Raw genomic sequence first — 22,556 nt, 5'->3', positions numbered from 1 at the left:
GTGTCCCAAACCTTAGGTACTTGTAGTTTTTTGTGATTTCACGGCCTGTACCCCTTATAATACCTAAAATATGCATGTTTAGAGAAAGAAATAGTTCATTTGGTCAAAAACATAGAAAATGGGCAAGGAATAGGTCACATAGGCCATAGTTGGCTCAATTTGGCTCCAAAATGCGTCCCAAACCTTAGGGAGTTGTATTTTTTTGGCATTACAAGGCATTTACCCCTTAAACTACCTGTAATAGAGATGTTTAGAGAAAGAAATAGTTCATTTGGTCAAAAACATAGAAAATGGGCAAGGAATAGGTCATATAGGCCATAGTTGGCTCAATTTGGCTCAAAATGCGTCCCAAACCTTAGGGACTTGTAGTTTTTGTGATTTCACAGCCTGTACCTCTTATAGTACCTAAAATATGCATGTTTAGAGAAAGAAATAGTTCATTTGGTCAAAAACATAGAAAATGGGCAAGGAATAGGTCATATAGGCCATAGTTGGCTCAATTTGGCTCAAAATGCGTCCCAAACCTTAGGGACTTGTAGTTTTTTGTGATTTCACGGACTTTACCCCTTATAATACCTAAAATATGCATGTTTAGAGAAAGAAATAGTTCATTTGGTCAAAAACATAGAAAATGGGCTAGGAATAGGTCATATAGGCCATAGTTGGCTCAATTTGGCTCTAAAATGCGTCCCAAACCTTAGGGAGTTGTATTTTTTTGGCAGTTCAAGGCATGTACCCCTTATTATACCTGTAATAGAGATGTTTAGAGAAATAAATAGTTCATTTGGTCAAAAACATAGAAAATGGGCAAGGAATAGGTCATATAGGCCATAGTTGGCTCAATTTGGCTCAAAATGCATCCCAAACCTTAGGGACTTGTAGTTTTTTGTGATTTCACGGCCTGTACCCCTTATAACACCTAAAATATGCATGTTTAGAGAAAGAAATAGTTCATTTGGTCAAAAACATAGAAAATGGGCAAGGAATAGGTCATATAGGCCATAGTTGACTCAATTTGGCTCAAAATGCGTCCCAAACCTTAGGGACTTGTAGTTTTTTGTGATTTCACGGCCTGTACCCCTTATAATACCTAAAATATGCATGTTTAGAGAAAGAAATAGTTCATTTGGTCAAAAACACAGAAAATGGGCAAGGAATAGGTCACATAGGCCATAGTTGGCTCAATTTGGCTCCAAAATGCGTCCCAAACCTTAGGGAGTTGTATTTTTTTGGCATTACAAGGTATTTACCCCTTAAACTACCTGTAATAGAGATGTTTAGAGAAAGAAATAGTTCATTTGGTCAAAAACATAGAAAATGGGCAAGGAATAGGTTATACAGGCCATATTTGGAACAATTTGGCTCAAAATGCGTCCCAAACCTTAGGGACTTGTAGTTTTTTGTGCATTCATGGCCTGTAACCCTTATAATACCTAAAATATGCATGTTTAGAGAATAAAATAGTTCATTTGGTCAAAAACATAGAAAATGGGCATGGAATAGGTAATATAGGCCATAGTTGGCTCAATTTGGCTCAAAATGCGTCCCAAACCTTAGGGACTTGTAGTTTTTTGTGATTTCACGGCCTTTACCCCTTATAATACCTAAAATATGCATGTTTAGAGAAAGAAATAGTTCATTTGGTCAAAAACATAGAAAATGGGCTAGGAATAGGTCATATAGGCCATAGTTGGCTCAATTTGGCTCCAAAATGCGTCCCAAACCTTAGGGAGTTGTATTTTTTTGGCAGTTCAAGGCATGTACCCCTTATAATACCTGTAATAGAGATGTTTAGAGAAATAAATAGTTCATTTGGTCAAAAACATAGAAAATGGGCAAGAAATAGGTCATATAGGCCATAGTTGGCTCAATTTGGCTCAAAATGCATCCCAAACCTTAGGGACTTGTAGTTTTTTGTGATTTCACGGCCTGTACCCCTTATAACACCTAAAATATGCATGTTTAGAGAAAGAAATAGTTCATTTGGTCAAAAACATAGAAAATGGGCAAGGAATAGGTCATATAGGCCATAGTTGACTCAATTTGGCTCAAAATGCGTCCCAAACCTTAGGGACTTGTAGTTTTTTGTGATTTCACGGCCTATAACCCTTATAATACCTAAAATATGCATGTTTAGAGAAAGAAATAGTTCATTTGGTCAAAAACATAGAAAATGGGCAAGGAATAGGTCACATAGGCCATAGTTGGCTCAATTTGGCTCCAAAATGCGTCCCAAACCTTAGGGAGTTGTATTTTTTTGGCATTACAAGGCATTTACCCCTTAAACTACCTGTAATAGAGATGTTTAGAGAAAGAAATAGTTCATTTGGTCAAAAACATAGAAAATGGGCAAGGAATAGGTCATATAGGCCATAGTTGGCTCAATTTGGCTCAAAATGCGTCCCAAACCTTAGGGACTTGTAGTTTTTGTGATTTCACAGCCTGTACCTCTTATAGTACCTAAAATATGCATGTTTAGAGAAAGAAATAGTTCATTTGGTCAAAAACATAGAAAATGGGCAAGGAATAGGTCATATAGGCCATAGTTGGCTCAATTTGGCTCAAAATGCGTCCCAAACCTTAGGGACTTGTAGTTTTTTGTGATTTCACGGCCTGTACCCCTTATAATACCTAAAATATGTATGTTTAGAGAATGAAATAGTTCATTTGGTCAAAAACATAGAAAATGGGCATGGAATAGGTCATATAGGCCATAGTTGGCTCAATTTGGCTCAAAATGCGTCCCAAACCTTAGGGACTTGTAGTTTTTTGTGATTTCACGGCCTGTACCCCTTATAATACCTAAAATATGCATGTTTAGAGAAAGAAATAGTTCATTTGGTCAAAAACATAGAAAATGGGCAAGGAATAGGTCATATAAAGATAAATGCCCTTCAAATTCTTTTGATATACGTATTTCTTGTGGCATTAGGTGGTAGACAAGGCAAAACCGTTGCGACCCCAGGCAGGTCAGGGCTACCCGCTATCGGTGGACTGAGTTTCCTGAAGAGACGGGCATATCAATAAGCGGAGGAAAAGAAACTTACAAGGATTCCCCTAGCGAACCTGCTTGAAGGGACGGGCATATCAATAAGCGGAGGAAAAGAAACAGTAACGGAGAGTGAACCGGGAACAACCAGCTTTTAAAATCGGGCGGCTTCTGGAGAATCGTCCTCGGCGGCGGACTTGCTTTGAGCACTGTAATTTCTTCAAAGTAGTAGTACCTGGGGTCGAACGGTCAGATATTGAAGTTTGAGAAAATGGAAAGCCAGCTTAATCATACCCTTTGAAGGAGGAAAAGGTGGTGTGGTCGGCATAGGAAAAGGCTTCTGTTGAATTATTTTTCCTTCTTCTTTGTTACTCTAAGATTTTGAAGGGCATTTATCTTTTTTTTATCGGATATTGAAGTTTGCAAAAGAAAATGGAAAGCCAACTTAATCTATTGGTTGAGGAAAAGAATTACCTTTCCTTCTTCTTTGTTACTCTAAGATTTTGAAGGGCATTTATCTTTTTTTGATCAGATATTGAAGTTTGAGAAAGAAAATGGAAAGCCAACTTAATCTATTGGTTGAGGAAAAGGAGGAGCTAGCAATGGTATCTTAATTTCTGATTGAATTTAGAATAATTATATTTACTTTTCTTTGCATTTTATGTGTATCTACTCTGTATCTTGATTTTCAGCAACTCACAAATACCCTTTGGAGGAGGAAAAGGCGGTGCGGTCAGCATAGGAAAATGCTTCTGTTGAAGTCATTAAGGAAAAAGCAAATTCTTATAATGATGAGCTCACTTCATTGTCAAGTGAATTATCAAAGGTAAAAATCATATCATTGGTAACTCTAGGTAACTCTTCCCCTCACAATTCATGGAAGCAAACGACAATCAAAACGATGATGAAGCACTGTTAAAATTTGAGCATTTGATTCTCTCAAAGTCCATTTGATTCTCTCAAAGTCCATTTCATCTTTCCCTCGCGGTATTTGTTTGCTATCGGTCTCTCGCCAGTATTTAGCCTTGGACGAAATTTACCGCCCACTTGGGGCTGCATTCCCAAACAACCCGACTCGGCGACAGCGCCTCGTGGTGCGACAAGGTCCGGGCACGACGGGGAATTCACCGTCCACTTGGGCCAAGTCTGTCGCAGAGGACGCTTCTCCAGACTACAATTCGGACGACGTGGCTGTTCCCGGTTCGCTCGCCGTTACTAGGGGAATCCTTGTAAGGGGAATCCTTGTAAGTTTCTTTTCCTCCACTTATTTGATATGCTCGTCCCTTCAGGAATGAAACTCAGTCGACCGATAGCGAGTAGCCTTGCCTGAACTGGGGTCGCAACGGTTTTGCCGAAGATTATCCTTCCCACGTCGTAAAATTATTAACTAAATTTAGCTCTCTAATTTAATTAATTAATTAAATTTAGGTTAATCTTAGGTCAATGATTAAAGAAAAAGGCTTTGAGAAAGCTCAGAAGCCCCTTTGAGATTTTAAGGAACTAAGCCCCTTTGAGATTTATAGTTTTTACATTACCTTATATATAATCTATCTTGTATATAATCTACTCTTAAATACTCTTGTTGATTATCAATCGACGAAGAAGGGAAGTGGACGTGGAGAAAACAAGAACATTATATGATTGATAATTGATAATCTGCAGTTGAATTTGGAGGTTTGGTATTGGCAGGGATTTTTTGGTTTGGTCAGTTAGTGTTGATTGGTATGGATTTTTGGTTTGGTCAGTTTGAATGATTTTATTCCTCTCTTTCTAGCTACGCCCAGCAAAAAAACGAATACGAAAACGAAGACAATGTGCTTTAACCGGTGACCTTTTTAAAGTAAGTTTGGAATAATACCTAAATGAGTCCATATTTTAATAAATGAGTCCATCTATTTGAAAAGTGATATTTTTCTGGTGTAGATGGCTTGGGATTCTGCTTGGGACGAAGCCTTGGTGAGTCTCCTCGATGGAATATGTACAGATTCGACTGCTTTAGGAAGTAACAAAAGTCTGTGGACTGACGAATTCTGGAGAAGATTCGCCTTAAGGTTTGGTGAAAAGATTGGTAATGACCAAATCACGTCTGGGTAGTGCCAAGAGCGGGGTATAGCGCTCCAAAAATTTATCCGTAAACATGAGGTGAATCTCTTCAGTTTAGAAATGCTGAGCATGCTGCTGTTATTGTGTTTGTAATTTGCTGTACCATTTTGCTTACCATGCATAATTGGTATAATTCAGTAGAAGCTGTTGTTATTGTAGCCCTCAGGCGATCTGGATCCTGATTCGTATTCTGTCAAGCTGAACAATGCAACATGCTCAGCATTTCTGAATAAGTTTCAAGCCATAATGTTAAGTGCTGGTTTTAAGCCACAAACTGAGGCCTATTGTGTGACATTGTAGAAGTTAGGAGGTTGATCATAACCCCAATTTGGCCTATTGTATTCCACCTGATGTCGAACTTTCCAATCGAATTCTTAAGCATTACAAAGATGTATCTGATCGCTTTCTAAGAGTAACCTTCATAGATGAAGGAATGAGAATGTTGTATGCTAGTGTCCTTTCCTACTATGCTCCACCTATTGTGAAGATGCTTACATCGAATACACATCCTCAAAGGACATCAATTTTCAAGAGGATGTACACCTTAGCATTTTGTCCGTATATGTTAATCCTCTTGAAAATTGATGTCCTTTGAGGATATGTATTTGATGTAAGCATCTTCACAATAGACATTCTCATTCCTTCATCTATGAAGGTTACTCTTAGAAAGCAATCAGATACATCTTTGTAATGCTTAAGAACTCGATTGGAAAGTTCGACATCAGGTGGAATACAATAGGCCAAATTGGGGTTATGATCAACCTCCTAACTTCTACAATGTCACACAATAGGCCTCAGTTTTTGGCTTAAAACCAGCACTTAACATTATGGCTTGAAACTTATTCAGAAATGTTGAGCATGTTGCATTGTTCAGCTTGACAGAATACGAATCAGGATCCAGATCGCCTGAGGGCTACAATAACAACAGCTTCTACTGAATTATACAAATTATGCATGGTAAGCAAAATGGTACAGCAAATTACAAACACAATAACTGCAGCATGCTCAGCATTTCTAAACCGAAGAGATTCACCTCATGTTTACGGATAAATTTTTGGAGCGCTATACCCCGCTCTTGGCACTGCCCATACGTGATTTACTCATTACCAATCTTTCCACCAAACCTTAAGGCGAATCTTATCCAGAATTCGTCAGTCCACAGACTTTTGTTACTTCCTAAAGCAGCCGAATCTGTACATATTCCATCGAGGAGACTCACCAAGGCTTCGTCCCAAGCAGAATCCAAAGCCATCTACACCAGAAAAATATCACTTTTCAAATAGATGGACTCATTTATTAAAATATGGACTCATTTAGGTATTATTCCAAACTTACTTTGAAAAGGTCACCGGTTAAAGCACTTCGTCTTCGTTTTCGTATTCGTTTTTGTGCTGGGCGTAGCTAGAAAGAGAGGAACAAAATCATTCAAACTGACCAAACCAAAAATCCCATACCAATCAACACTAACTGACCGAACCAAAAATCCCTGCCAATACCAAACCTCCAAATTCAACTGCAGATTATCAATTATCAATCATAGAATGTTCTTGTTTTCTCCACGTCCACTTCCCTTCTTCGTCGATTGATAATCAACAAGAGTATTTAAGATTAGATTATATACAAGATAGATTATACAAGGTAATGTAAAAACTATAAATCTCAAAGGGGCTTAGTTCCTTAAAATCTCAAAGGGACTTCTGAGCTTTCTCAAAGCCTTTTTCTTTAATCATTCATTGACCTAAGATTGACCTAAATTTAATTAATTAATTAAATTAGAGAGCTAAATTTAGTTAATAATTTTACGACGTGGGAAGGATAATCTTCGGCAAAACCGTTGCGACCCCAGTTCAGGCAAGGCTACTCGCTATCGGTCAACTGAGTTTCATTCCTGAAGGGACGAGCATATCAAATAAGTGGAGGAAAAGAAACTTACAAGGATTCCCCTTACAAGGATTCCCCTAGTAACGGCGAGCGAACCGGGAACAGCCACGTCGTCCGAATTGTAGTCTGGAGAAGCGTCCTCTGCGGCAGACTTGGCCCAAGTGGACGGTAAATTCCCCGTCGTGCCCGGACCTTGTCGCACCACGAGGCGCTGTCGTCGAGTCGGGTTGTTTGGGAATGCAGCCCCAAGTGGGCGGTAAATTTCGTCCAAGGCTAAATACTGGCGAGAGACCGATAGCGAACAAATACCGCGAGGGAAAGATGAAATGGACTTTGAGAGAATCAAATGGACTTTGAGAGAATCAATGCTCAAATGGCATTTATGGTAAATATTTTTTTTTGCTAATTTTGACCTCAAATTCGAGCCCTAAGAGCCAAAATGAAACCCAAACTTTACATGCCCGGGCGACTTTTTAGGCATGAAAACAACGGCAAGCAAAATGAGGTGTTGCATGCATGCCACACAAGGCATTTACGGTAATTTTGCGCTAAATTTGACCTCAAATTCGAGGCTTAAGGGTTAAATTGACCTCCTAGAACTTTAATTAATCAGTTTTCTCACATACTGATCATGACACGCAAAACGAAATATTTTGGCATGCAAAATGAGACATTTTAAATTTATTTTTTTGGGAAATTCTCTTTGGTAAAACTTTTTTTTTTCTTTCTTTGGTAAATTGTTTAAAAAGTTATTATCTATACGTGGTAGTGTTGTATTATTGTTATTAAATTAATCATAACATTAATGACATTTTTTATTCATTCCTTAACCGTGGTTAAGTTGTTAAGAGCATCTACAATGGTTGCATAAAAGGACTTGCTTACAATTTCTAAAAAAGTTAGAGCTACATGCTGATAAGGATTGACTATGTCAATAATAATCCTTGAATATACTGTAATTATCTTAGGGATTATTCTCCTATAATTAAGCAAGAATTATATAATTATATTCTTGTAACTGAAATATGCTGACTTCTAGCGTATTACTTTAGCTTGTAAATGTTATATACACTTTCCAAGTCAATGAGAATAACATAACTTCTCTCAATATCTTTTCTTATTTTCTTTACATGGTATCAGATTCTTTGATCCTAAAACTCTATCCTCCTCCTCCAATGGCCCAACCCCAAGCACTTACTACAAATGTTAGTATCTCCCCCTCTCCATCTACATGGCTTCTTGACAGTGGTGCATCCCACCATGTCACAAACGACCTCGACAATTTAGTTGTGCATTCTCCCTATAACGACACTGAAGAATTAATCATTGGTGATGGTACAAGTTTAAAAATTTCTCACATTGGTTCACTTTCTTTTTCTCATTCATCCTTTTCTCTCAAACTGAATAATGTTCTTTATATTCCTTCCATAGCTCGTAATATCATTTCCATCTCTTAATTTTGTATTGACAATAATGCATCCATAGAGTTCTTACCAACATCTTTTCTTATAAAGGATCTCAAAACCGGGGTATGTCTTTTCCAGGGTTCGGTAAGGAGTATATGAAATCAAATCCACCCAACCTCAAGTTTTCACGAGCATTAAACTTAATTCACTTGATTGGCACCATCGCTTAGGGCATCCATCACAAAGAGTATTTAGACAACTTATTTCCTCAAACAATCTAAATGTCTCTAGCATCTCTACCTTGGACTGCAATTCTTGTGCTTGCAATAAGAGTCATCAATTACCATTTTCTGTCTCTTCTATATCCTCTACCGCCCCTCTTCAATACATTTATACTGACTTGTGGACTGCTTCCATTTATTCCCTTGATGGATACAAATATTATGTGACTTTTGTTGATCATTATACCAAGTATATTTGGGTATACCCTTTGAAACAAAAATCAGACACTAAAAATATCTTCATCCGATTCAAAGCCTTGGTGGAAAAATATTTTTAACTTCCTCTTATCACATTATACTCTGACAATGGGGATGAGTACGAAGCATTAAAAGACTATGTGGTCGTTGATGGGATTTCGAGACTAACCACTCCACCTCACACTCCCCAACATAATGGTTTTTATGACAGACGTCATAAACATATAGTTGAGACATTTCTTTCCCTCCTTACTCAAGCGAATATGCCACTAGAATATTGGTCAAATGCGTGCGTTACAGCCGCATATTTGATAAATCGTCTACCTATACCTACTTTAAAGAATGAGTCACCTTACTCAAAGTTATTTAGGATTAAGCCTAATTATCATAAGTTAAGGAGTTTTGGGTGTATTTGCTATCCTTGGTTAAAACCTTATACTAAGCACAAACTAGAACCAAAGTCGACTCCATGTGTCTTCATTGGGTACTCTTCTACTCAAAGTGCTTATTATTATCTTGATCTTAAAACACAAAGTATTCACATCACGACATGTTCATTTTGTTGAGCATAAATTTCCTTTTTCTGAATTAGTACAGCATAAACATTTTCTTCCAACCTTAATTGAAGAATGGTGTCAAATTTCCCTGCCTATTATTACCAAGCCTACTCATGAACCAACACCACCTATTTCCGCTACTTCACTCCCCACTCCAAATTCTCTCACTGTCTCAAATCACAAAGCCCACCAAATTTATTAAGCTCACAAAATTCTCCAATATCGTCATTCAATGACATGGACAGTAGTCCCTCCTCATAATCTAACTCCCCTACACAACCCTTTCCCTCAAATACTCCCACTTGTCCTCAACCAACACATACAATGACCACAAGACTCCAAAACGACATTTTAAAACCAATTAGTAAAACTAATTTGAATGCGGAGGTTAAGGAAATAGAACTAAAAAACCATAGCACAAGCACTAAAAAGACCGGTTTAGCGCAAACCAATGGATGAGGAAATTTTAGCCTTAACTCGGAATAAAACTTGGGATCTTGTTCCCCCCTCATCATCACATAATGTTGTTGGTTGTAAATGGATTTTTCGAATTAAGAAGGATAAGGATGGGAATATTATTCAATACAAGGCTCGGTATGTGGCGAGGGGATTTAATCAACGCTTGGGTGGTTGACTATAATGAGACACTTAGTCCCGTAGTCAAACCAGCCACGGTTCGTCTTATACTCTCTCTTGCAGTCACTCAAGGTTGGCCTTTACGGCAACTAGACATTGACAATGCCTTTTTTACAAGGTACTCTCACTAATGAAGTCTACACTATATAACCTCTAGGTTATGCTGATCCACAATATCCAAATTATGTGTACAAATTAAACAAAGCTCTTTATGGCTTGAAACAAGCCCCAAAGGCTTGGTACAAAGAATTACGACAACATTTGATTACTTTGGGGTTCAAAAATACAGTGTCAGACTCTTCTTTGTTCACTCTACATACTAATGATTCAATTATTTACTTGTTGGTTTATGTTGATGACATTATTGTTACAAGTAATGACCCTAAATTCCTTGAAGGATTTGTGCAAAAGCTCTCATCTCGTTTCTCGCTAAAAGACCTCTGTGACTTGTCTTACTTTCCTTGGAGTTGAGGTCATGCCTCACTCAAATGGGTTATTTTTAAGTTAGAGGAAGTATATTTATGATATTTTGTGCAAAGCAAATATAAAAGATGCTAAACCTGTTGCTACTCCATTGGCAACTCATCCTCCTTTAACAATGCATGTTAAATTGTTAACGGATCCTACTGAATATAGAACATTGATTAGTAGTCTACAATACTTGAGTCTTATGTGTCCCAACATTGCCTTCACTGTAAATAAGCTCGCTCAATATATGCAAAGTCCAACTGAAGACCACATGTAATCTCGATGACGTCTTCTACGCTACCTCAGTGGGACATCCCACACGGGACTTCTTTTACACAAAGACTCCCCTCTCACATTACATGCTTACTCTGATGCGGATTGGGCTCGAGATATGGATGATTATATTTCCACAACAGCCTACATTGTTTACCTTGGAAAAAATCCCATCTCTTGGACATCTAAGAAGCAACGTACTTGGGCTTGTTCCTCCACTAAAGCTAAGTATATATAGAGCCGTAGAAAATGGTACAGCAGAAAGCCTATAGATGCGTAACTTATTTCTGGAGCTCGGTCAAAAGTTAACAGAACAGCCTGTGATCTATTGTGACAATGTCGGAGCAACCTATATTAGTGTCAATCCTGTTTTTCACTCGAAAATGAAGCATCTAGGCTTGGACTATCATTTTGTACTCGAAAATGTTCAATCTGGTCAGCTCCGAGTGGCTTACATCTCTACTAATGATCAACTTGCTGATGTATTAACAAAACCGCTACTGAGAACTACGTTCACCAACTTGATCCGCAAAATTGGTCTTTATTGCTTGCCGACCATTTTGAGGGGGCGTGATAAGGATTGACTATGTCAATATTAATCCTTGAATATATTGTAATTATCATAGGGATTATTCTCCTATAATTAAGCTAGAATTATATAATTATATTCTTGTAACTGAAATATGCTGACTTCTAGCGTATTACTTTAGCTTGTAAATGTTATATATACTTTCCAAGTCAATGAGAATAACATAACTTCCTTCTCTCAATATCTTTTCTTATTTCTTTACACATGCTAACCATTGTGGAGCTACATGCTAGCCATTATGGAGCTACATAGGTTGTAGCTAAGGCCACAGCTCTACCCAATGCACATATATTGGTGTATTTGTTTAACATGTCATCAAGTGGGACATACTAAATTACAAAATGAAGTAGCTTGCCATTGTGGAGGTTATAGCTTAAATGGTATGGCTAAGAGAATAATGATGTGGCTACTGTTAGCTACAAAGTCATGCAGCTAGCCATTGTGGATGCTCTAATGACAAAGTAAAAGGTGAAATGACATAATTTCCCACATTATGTTATTCATACACCCACCTCCACTAACTTCATCAATCATCATTATTTCATCTCTCTTCTTTTACCAGAGTCACCAATTCACCATTCACCACCAACCTCCACTACTCACTCCCTCCCTTCACCGTCGTTACCTAACCGGAACAAAGCACCCAAATGTAATAAATGTAATAAACCTAAGCAAAGCTATTAAGCTAATTTCATTTATACAATTTCTTCCACAATCAAACATTTATCAACAAATATATAAATTTAAGGGGTATGGTTTTGGGCGTGAAATTTAGGGAGAGGTTCATATTCAATTGTAGTGTATTCAGGAAACAATTCAGTGGGAAAATTATTGTCAGAAATCAAAGCGTAATTAGGTGGAAAGTGATTTCGATTGAAACAAAATGGGCAAATCCTGATTTTGGCTACATTAGAGAAGAGAGTAAGGAAGAGTTAAGAGATTAGGGAAGGGTTTTAATTGAGTGTAGAGGAGAGAAATTGAGATTACAGAAGTGCTTGATTCTTGTTTTGTACCTGGGAGTACGTTCCAGGAATTCGAACTCCATCTGTTGTTTCTAGGTTTAGGAATTCCGCCATTGTTGAAGCTTCAAGGTCAAGAAGTGATGGTGAATGGTGATTATGAAGATGAAGATGGTGATCTTAGAGATTGGTTGATTTGAAAATGATTGTGAATTTGACCAATGTGAACTGTGAAGGAAACCTAGAAATTGATGAGTGTAAGGTGAATTTCTTCTATTTATGTTCAGATATGGTGGCAAAGGAGAGACATGGAAGGGATGGTAGGGAGGTGGAGGTGGGAGTGAGGGTGGGGTAGAGGAGAGAGAAAGAGAGAGAGAGAGAGAAATGGTCAAAAAGGATGTTTTTGAGATGTTTTACGGGGTGATGGTGAAAGCCACGGTGGTGGAGAGGTGTCAGCTTGAATTTGGTATTAAAAGGGTGAAAATTCTAAGGCTAGGCCACAAATAATTAAAGTGGTCCCTCAAAATTATTTATTTTTTACCAAAAATCATTTAAATGATTTTCTAAATTGTTAAAAATCATTTATGGAAATTAGAAATTAATTTTAGAAATAAAAAAACATCCAAGCCACCCTCTCCACCAGCCCCCACCTTGTCACGACCACCGCCACCGCCTCTGACTGTCGGAGACCAATGACGACCGTCACTGACTGCCGGCGACCACCAACTCAACACCCTCACACGCCAGCGACCCAGTTCTGTCCCTTTCCCCTTACCGCAAAACCGCCGGCGACACCCAGCCCAAACCCTATCTCTAACCCGAAATCAGCCCCCATCACTTACCTCCACCCCGAAAACGACGTCCCTCGCCATTTCGGGGTGGGGGAAAGGGAATGAGTCTGGTTTCGTGGCTGGGGGAAGAGCTTGGTGGGGTTTCAGGCTACTGATGTGGTCACCAGCCGTGGGTGAGTTCGCCACAACATCGGGGTTAGTGAGAAGACTGGAAGAGAGGTTGAAGCAGTGTCGGCCGGCGAATTGAAGCAGGCAGGTCGCCGGCGATTGGGGAGAGGTTGGCTGGCCAGTGGTGTGGGTGGTGGTGGTGGTGGTTTTTGCATTTTTTATTTTATTTAATTTATTATTATTGTTGTTTTTTTTGGTGTTTATTTGTTGTTATTGTTATTTATTTATTTTTGAAGAAAGTTATTATTATAGTGTTTTTTTCACATAAGCTTAGTTATTTATTATTAGATTTGTTATTATTATTAGTAGTAGTGTTATTATTATTATTATTATTATTATTATTATTATTATTATTATTATTATTATTATTATTATTATTATTATTATTATTATTATTATTATTATTAGGGTTTTTCTAAGCTATGCCCCTAAGGTAGTCGAGTTTCTAAGGTGTACCCATACTTTTTCAAATTTCTAAGTTGTGCCCCTCAACTCACTACCATTAATGAATGGTACCCTCCTTAGAACTTCCACGTCACCTAAAGTTAACTATAAATTTAATAAAAAGATGATAAAAGGTAAGGAAATGATAGGAGAAAAAAATCTTAGCCACCGCAACCCTAATAACGGAAACTGAAGCCACAAAATCACACTTTCAATTAACTTTTAAACAACTAATAAGGGTACATTTTAGTATTGATAAGCAGTTGAAGGGCACAGCTTAGAAACTTGAAGAAGAATGGGTACACCTTAGAAACTCGACTACCTTAGGGTATAGCTTAGAAAAACCCTTATTATTATTATTATAAACAAAAACCTACAAAGTCAATTCATTTACAAGAAATTAGTGGGGAGCCGAGATACAATGTGGGCCCCCACCCCTCTAGCTATAGCGAACCCGATCTTGTTGAAAATGTGAGCAGCTGCACGAGCACCAATATCTTGAATCCTAGCGAACTCCTGAACCCGCTTCAGCAATGCAACAACATCCTTCTCTAATTCCCCCAAGGAAGAAAAGGAGAAAGGAAGAAAACCATAGTCAATAGCCCTGCAACGCGCCCCATACTTGTCTCGCTTTCGCTAAGCCGCAACCGATACAACACGACCAGGAACGAAGGCAGACAACTCAGATTGCTTCAAAGGGGAAGACCCCGTCAAGTCAACACATACATTAAGTATTATTATTATAATTTTAAATTTCAATGCTTCATGTATTATTATTATTATTATTATTATTATTATTATTATTATTATTATTATGACTCGTGTCATACACGGTTATTTTAATTACTTCATGTTATATCTTTTAATAAATTTATTTATTTATAGCATAAGAAATAAAAATTGTTTAAAATGTCTTGGACATAATTGAAGTAACATGGAAAATCACGTTAATTTAACTTAATATTCTATGTTTCAAATGTATAAGAGAATCTATATTATCTTAATAGGGAAATGATTGATTCATTACAGACTCTATGGTTTATTAAATGGAGAAAAAAACATATTATATAAGACTTATTTTTTTAAAAAAATAAATAAGAAAAGTATAGTTCATTTTCGTTATTGAATTATATTTTGATAATTTCTCAATTTATATAGTATAGATATGTCTAGACAAAATATAAATTGAAATTTTGTAAATATTTATTGGATACTTGATCAAGATTATAATGTTAGAAAATATTCCACTAAAATTATATCTTCTTAAATAAATTTATTTATTTCCTTGTTATTCCGTAATTAATTGCGTATCAATATAAGAAAGGTAAATATTTTTGCTCATTTATATGATTGACAAAAACAAACTTATTTAAAATAACTTCCTTAAATAAAATTTACTAAAAATAAGATAAAGTACTAAGGACATACCAGAAATTGACACATATCACTTCTGGTGTGTCTTTTAATACTCCGTATGTAGTTATTGATTGATTATTATTATTAGTAGTAGTATTGTTAATATTATTATTATTATTATTATTATTATTATTATTGTTGTTGTTGTTGTTGTTGTTGTTGTTAACAACTAACATTACTAATACTATATAATTTTCTTTAAGCAACCAATATTATAAATACTAAGGGCACTAATCAAATCGAGCAACTCGAGATCGACTTGGTCAACGCTTGGTCAAAACACGACTCGAGTTGTCTCGACTCGAACTCCTAACCTTAACAATCACAAGTTGAGCATGCTATAACTCGGCTCGACAAGCTTGTAGAATTTAATTTATGATGATCTTTATAGAAGCATTTGTAGAACTTTTTATCAATTTATCATGATGTTTAACGTATGATGATCGATTCCACTATGATGTTCGACTTTGTGAGCATATAATTTAAGATCATAGACTTACTTATAATTTAAGTCCACTTATAATTCATACACTTGTGTGATTTTATAATGCCGTTTCTGTACTATGAAAAGATACACCACTAGACAAGGTAAATATACCCCTCCAAATAGAAAATATTAAACGATATGTAACAGTGTTGAAAAACCAACAATAATAGTATTTTTCAAAGAGAGAGCCCCAGTTTATTCATAGTGAGAAACAAAATTTGTTTCTCACATGATATTTTTGTAAATAAACCAACAACTTTATTCAACTTTATTCAATTGTGGAGCCCACAATAATGAAAAAATTATTGATTTATTCATGAAAATGCCCCCATGAAAACTATGAAAAATAGGGAATTTCCCTTTTTCTCAGCCCCCAGTGGTACTTTATATTGAGTGCTATAGTTTTATTCGAATTGGCATTTTTTGAAAGTCAGTTGAACCCTTCTGTATTGCAGTGGCATATATTTGAAACTCAGTTGAACCTTTTTACATTGCAGTGGTATCTCTGTAGTGTATAATCATTCATCGTCCAAATAGATATAAGGGAATGGTACAATGTAGTGGTACCCTAAACTACAGTGGCTCCCTTCTCCTTTACAGAAGAACCTTTTTAAAATAAAGTAGAACCCTTGTAATGCTTAGTGGTACCCTATATACTATGGTTTCCCTTCTATACCGATTCAGAAGAACCCTTTTAATATACGGTACAACCCTTCTAATGCTTAGTGGTAATCTAATATAATGAGTGTATAAATTGATTATGATTGTAAAATAAAGTTCTTAAATACAATTCTATTTAATTGTGGGAAATTTTCAAGACCCCTAAATTCTGCTACGCACCAATGGTCACCTCCCTTTTTTTTTTTTTATTATACAAAATGACCCTAATTAAGAAATTTATCTCACATATAACATTAATGAGTGTTATTTATTTTAAAAAAAAACTAACTATGGTTAACTTTGAAAATAAATAAATAAATAAAAATTAAAAATAAAATCCACCAACCCAGCCACCACCTTCACCCTCATCCCCACCAGATGTAGCCAGCACCACCTCCACCCTCACAGGAGCCACCATCTCCCTACCTCCACCTTCAACCCATCATCGCACAACCCCAGCGCAACAACTCCCTCGCACAGCAGCGGCCCGCAACCGAGCAGCCGCTTCCCACGAGACAACCACCGTCAGCCGCCGAATATTCACCCAACCACCAAAAACCGACCACCCCCACCTGCCAGCCACCATCTCCCTTTCCGGAGAGACCACCTCGACCACTCCCAGACTGCCGAACCCAAATCACGACCACCCCAGATCGCCGAACTTAGAACCTCGACCACCCCGACCACTCCCAGATCCCCGAACCTAAACAACGACCAGCCTATATCACTGAACTTAGAACCCTGACCACCCTAACCACTCCCAAATCACCGAACTTAGAACCCCGACCACCCTCAGACCGCCGAAGCCAAACATCGACCACCCCGGATCACCAAATTACCTAGAACCGACCACTGATCCTCCTACTCTCTCTTTCTTCTCCGCCTTCTCCTCCACCCTCTCTCTCTTTATCTTCCACCTTTTCCGATCCCCGCCCAGAAATGAAACCTCACGACGAAGCGGCGAGAATCGAAGTTCAGAGGAGAGAGAGTTGTGAGGTTAGGGTCGGTTCGGGTGAGAATTAGGCTTGGCGGTGGTCGAGGTGGAGTTAGCGCAGTGTCACCGGCGGTCAGGGGAGTCTGGGTAATGTCGGCGGCAATCGATGGAACCTGGGGTAGTGTCGCTGAAAGGGAGATGGTGGCTGGGCAGGTGGTGGTTGGTTTTTGGTGGTTGGGGTTAATATTTTTTAATTTTTTTTTTAAATAGAAATCTAACCATAGTTAATATTTAATGAAATAAGGTTATGAGTGAGATGAAATTTTTAACTAAGGTCATTTTGTATAATAAAAAAAAAGGGAGGTGACCATTGGTGCGTAGCAGAAGTTGAGGGTCACCGTTGAGAATTTCCCTTTAATTGTATAAAATATAGAATTATAGAATGGAATTGAATTTCTTGCTTTCTTTCAAACCAATGAGTCAAGATTAATGAGCTTCTCATCTTCACTCATGTACATTTCGAGTCGAAGTCACTCGGAGTCGAGTTTTGATCAAGCTTGTGTGAGCTCCAGTTGACCGCAAGCGAAATATGTAATTTGAATACCGAACAACATTGTTCTCTTACAATGCTACAATGGTTCCTTTCTCATTTGCACCCCAAATAATGTGTACATAATGAAATGATCAAGTCGAATGTCCATCATTCTATTCAATTTATGTTCATAATAGAGTACTCATAATAATCTATATGTACACAAAAACTACAAGTGAACTGCTAAATGTCGCTCCCAATTTACCAGGCGTCGCTCCCATTTTAAGATGAAATGACCATTTTGCCCTTTTTTTTAATTTGGGCTATATAAGGCTCCACCACTTAGTTACAAAGATTCCCGAGCATTTTAATATTATTCCCGAGCACTTTGACCCACCACTTGCTTTAAAAAATTTCCGAGCCCCAAAATTCCCGAGCCCACCACCAAAAATCTAATTTTTTTTTAAAAAAAATTATTAAGCTTTAGCGACGGGTTTTGGACGATGAACGACGACAACGATCGTACACCGGAGGCATCATCGGAAGAATCTTTAAGTCGTAGAATTTTTTTTTTTTTCAGAAAAGGATACATCCTCCTAGAATTTATGGATCTTCCATGGTGGATCCGGAAATCTTAGGCGGATCCTCCATGGAGGATCCGGATTTTCTGGGCGGAAGTCCATTTTCCAGAATTTTTTTTTTTTTGTATTTTATTGATTATTAGTATTAGTATTATTCTTATTATTAGAGTTATTATTATTATTATTATTATTATTATTATTATTATTATTATTATTATTATTATTATTATTATTATTGTTGTTGTTGTTGTTGTTGTTGTCGTTGTTGTTGTTAATTAGTATGTTGCGCAAAATATGTGGTTTATAATTGTTATTAATATTGTTATTATTGTTATTGTTATTGTTATTTTTATTGTTATTGTTATTATTAGTTATTTTTGTTAATATTAGTTTATGTTAATGTTAGTTAATATTAGTTAATGTTGTGATATTAGTTAATATTAGTTAATGTTGTGATATTAGTTAATGTTAGTGTTAGTTGATGTTAGTTAATATTAGTTAATATTAGTTAATGTTATGATATTAGTTAATGTTGTGACAATATTGTGATATTAGTATTATTATAAATATTGTTATTAATATTATAATTAAAATAATAATATTGGAGTATTTTGTGTGTTTTCTTTTATTTTTATAGGATTCGGAGTTTATTTGAAGATGGCGGTGACGGTGTGAATTATAGTGCGAATTTTGTCACGGACACGTTTTTTCCAACGTTTGATGATGCAGTTAAATGGGCGGATGCTGTTGCCGTAAATCTGGGATTTATTTTGGCTAAATTGTCTTACAACAAAACCAGAGATGGTCGGCCGTATCAATATTTGATATGTGATCGGGGACGAAAGAGCAAGCCGAGAGATCTTGAGAACGCAATTCGGAAGGACACAAAAACCAAAGCTAATGGTTGTCCTTTCTACATCAAGATATATTATGAGTTTTTCACAGACAGTTGGAAGATCCGGGCAAAAAATGATGCAACTGGGACCCATAACCATCCAATGATTGTGTATTAGGAGGGTCATCGTAAAATCAGTGGCTTGAACCTGGATGCAAAGAAGGTTGTGTGTGACATGACAAAGTCCAAGGTTGCACCGCGTAACATCATAGCAACTATTGCAGAGCAATTTCCTGATGATCATCCAAACATCAGACACATTTACAACTGCCGGAATGACTTGAGAACGGAGATGTCTGATGGTAGAGGAGTTGTTCAGCAATTTCTTCATTTGGCGAGACAGAGTCAATATATTTACTGGGTCATGGCCGATGACCTCGGCGTTCTACAACATGCATTTATGGTGCACCCAGTCATGGTAAACATACTACGCACGCACCCACATGTGATCGGTATGGATTCGACATACAAGACCAACCGATACGGGATGCCGTTCTTTGAGATAGTAGGTGTGACACCGACAAATCAGAATTTCCTCGTCGGTTATGTCTTCATGCGCAACGAGTGCACGGAAAGCTATCGGTGGGTGTTGCAGAGATTAAGGGAGTTGATTGGGTATGATAGAGAACCGTCGGTATTTTTGACAGACCGTGAGCTTGGCCTCTGTGCGGCATTGAGAGAAGTGTTTCCAGGGACGTCGCATTTACTGTGTCGATGGCACATCAACAAAGATGTGGAGGCTAGGGTGACTGATATGTTCAAAAACAAGAGGATCGGTGCGAGTTTCAAAAATGGAAAATGGAAACGTATCATGGATGCTACAACCGAGGCGGATTATAATGCTGCTATAGATACAATGAAAGCTCAGTGGGTAAGTTATCCGGCAGTGATTAGTTACGTTGAGAAAACATGGTTTTTTCATAAAACCAAATTTGTGACATTTGGGACGAACCAAGTTCTTCACTTGGGTAACACGAGTACTTGTAGAGTTGAGAGTCAACATTCAGCCGTAAAGACGTGGTTTGAATCATCGACAGGTTCATTGTTATAATGTTGTAGTTGTTGCATTTACTTCGTCTTTGTTGTTTTAATTATAAATCGTAACGTGTTTTTATAATTTGAATCAACGGCAGGTTCTTTGGATACCGTATGGGCCCGAGTACATTTCCATATTGGTAATCAGATCATTGCAATTCGTAATGGTTTGGAGGCATCAAGGTCGAAGATGGGTGAGAAGTACATACAATTACCACTGTCACGTCGTATTAATAGTATACTAAGACATAATTACTTACGTAATCCGTGTTAGTCCTCTCAGGTAGACTGCTACTCCCAGCTGATGACCCCCCAGGACATAGACGAGGATGAGAAAATCTGTACAGCCACTGCATGTAACCAGGGGCGACCATAGGAGCTCGACCACCAAGTCTGGTGAGGGCATCTAAAACAACACTGAAAGACGAACCAGGGACAAACCGAGTCCACATCACAGATGTCATCTTGGTCGAAAAGTCTACCCGATACATCTTCAAGTTCGTCGGTCTCTTGGTCTTCTCAGGCTTGATAATGGTCCTTGGAATGTCCTGGACGAATCCAAGTTGTCGAACCACTCGATCAGGCATGTATGGCTCAATGATGCAACGGTACTAGATGCAGCCAATAAATAGAGTGGGTGGCATGTGTCGTGCAGGATCAACTCCGTACGGGAGCCAGATAACCTCAAGGTCCGTCAGCTGATCCAATCTAGGACGAAAAGCGAGTAGGCGCTCCATGCTCTTGTTAGGGCACCCCGGCCCAACATCCCACGCAGCCGCACAAGGAATACTAAGCTCCCTCATCAAGGTACCTTGCTGAGGCCGAAAACACGAAAAGTACTCGTAGATCCACGCTTGCAGAAGCGTGAGACAATCAGCGATCGAATCGGCATCTTTTCGCGATGTCGTACCCAACTGCCGATACAGATAGGCTAGAGTAGCTGAACCCCAAGAGTACTCATTAATCGGGAGATCAACAACAAGCTCGTGGAGAAAGGAAGGATGAGTGCGGTTACCACTCTTGTCCAAAAACAGTGCTCCGCCTAGTACTAACCACATGTAGGCACTGTAATGGACACTGAAGGGCCTCTGCGCCTCCAAAGTCGTATCCAAAATCCTCTCGGTCAACACTACACTACCTTACCAAATGGTTTTAGTACCGCACTTCTCATTCAACTCTTCCGCAGTCATATCCATGGTAACCGAGCACGCGTCCCGTATGACGTCCGTGCTAGGAGTATTGGAAACCATGGAACCATCAATCCGAAGCCCAAGAATATGATACGCATCGTGCAGCATGATCGTGATCTCCCCAAATGGAATATGGAACGTGTTCGTATTTGGCTGCCATCTCTCAACAAAAGCATAAATCAACGGCCAATCAAAACGCCTAAACATGATTCCCGGGTAAGTGAGACAAACCACTGCCATCAATCAATTCCAGGTGCTCCTGTGCAAGACGACCTCACCAGTTCACCAATTCAGAACACAACTGTGTCCTGATCAAACAGCGCAAAATATTACACTCCTGTCCACCCCATATATATGATGCCACGTGACCACCAAAACTAGGGATGATAGTACCATCCTCAGAACCACCTGGCATCGGCTGCTGGACTAACCATGTCTCTGCTGAGCTGGTAGAAGGTTGACTCGCTTGACTACTACTAACAAATCTCCCATGCTGACCCCTATATACCGTATGATAATCCTAAGGGTCATACTCTTCATCGATCAGCATGACTTGCCCGCTCTTCGTCCTCATCGTGAGATGTAGGCACTCCACCCGACGAGTACATGGGGAGGCTCCCTTGTGACTGATGCTCTCCCGACCAAGTACCATGAGACCCATATTGCTGCTCATGATGTAACGATGCCCCCGTACCTACCGAACGACCTGACTCCCTCCTCACAAACGCATTCAAATGTCTTGATATTGCATGATGAGCACCCGAACCCTCAATCTACATTAAATAAGTACAAAATCAAATATCAGTAATAATTACAAATAAAATAATACTAATATCAATGATAATAATAACAACAACAATGATAATAATAATTATAATAATAACAACAACAATAATAATAACAACAACTAACAATAATAATAATAATAATAATAATAATAATAATAATAATAATAACTAACAACAACAATAATAATAACAACAACTAACAACAATAATAATAATACTAATAACAATAACAACAACAATTATAATAAAAGTAATACTAATAACAATAACAATAATAACAACAAGATGATAATAA

This window comes from Chenopodium quinoa, unplaced genomic scaffold, assembly GCF_001683475.1.
Source record: "Chenopodium quinoa cultivar QQ74 unplaced genomic scaffold, ASM168347v1, whole genome shotgun sequence".
Taxonomy (NCBI): Eukaryota; Viridiplantae; Streptophyta; class Magnoliopsida; order Caryophyllales; family Amaranthaceae; genus Chenopodium; species Chenopodium quinoa.
Note: the sequence above shows the minus strand (reverse complement) of the source record.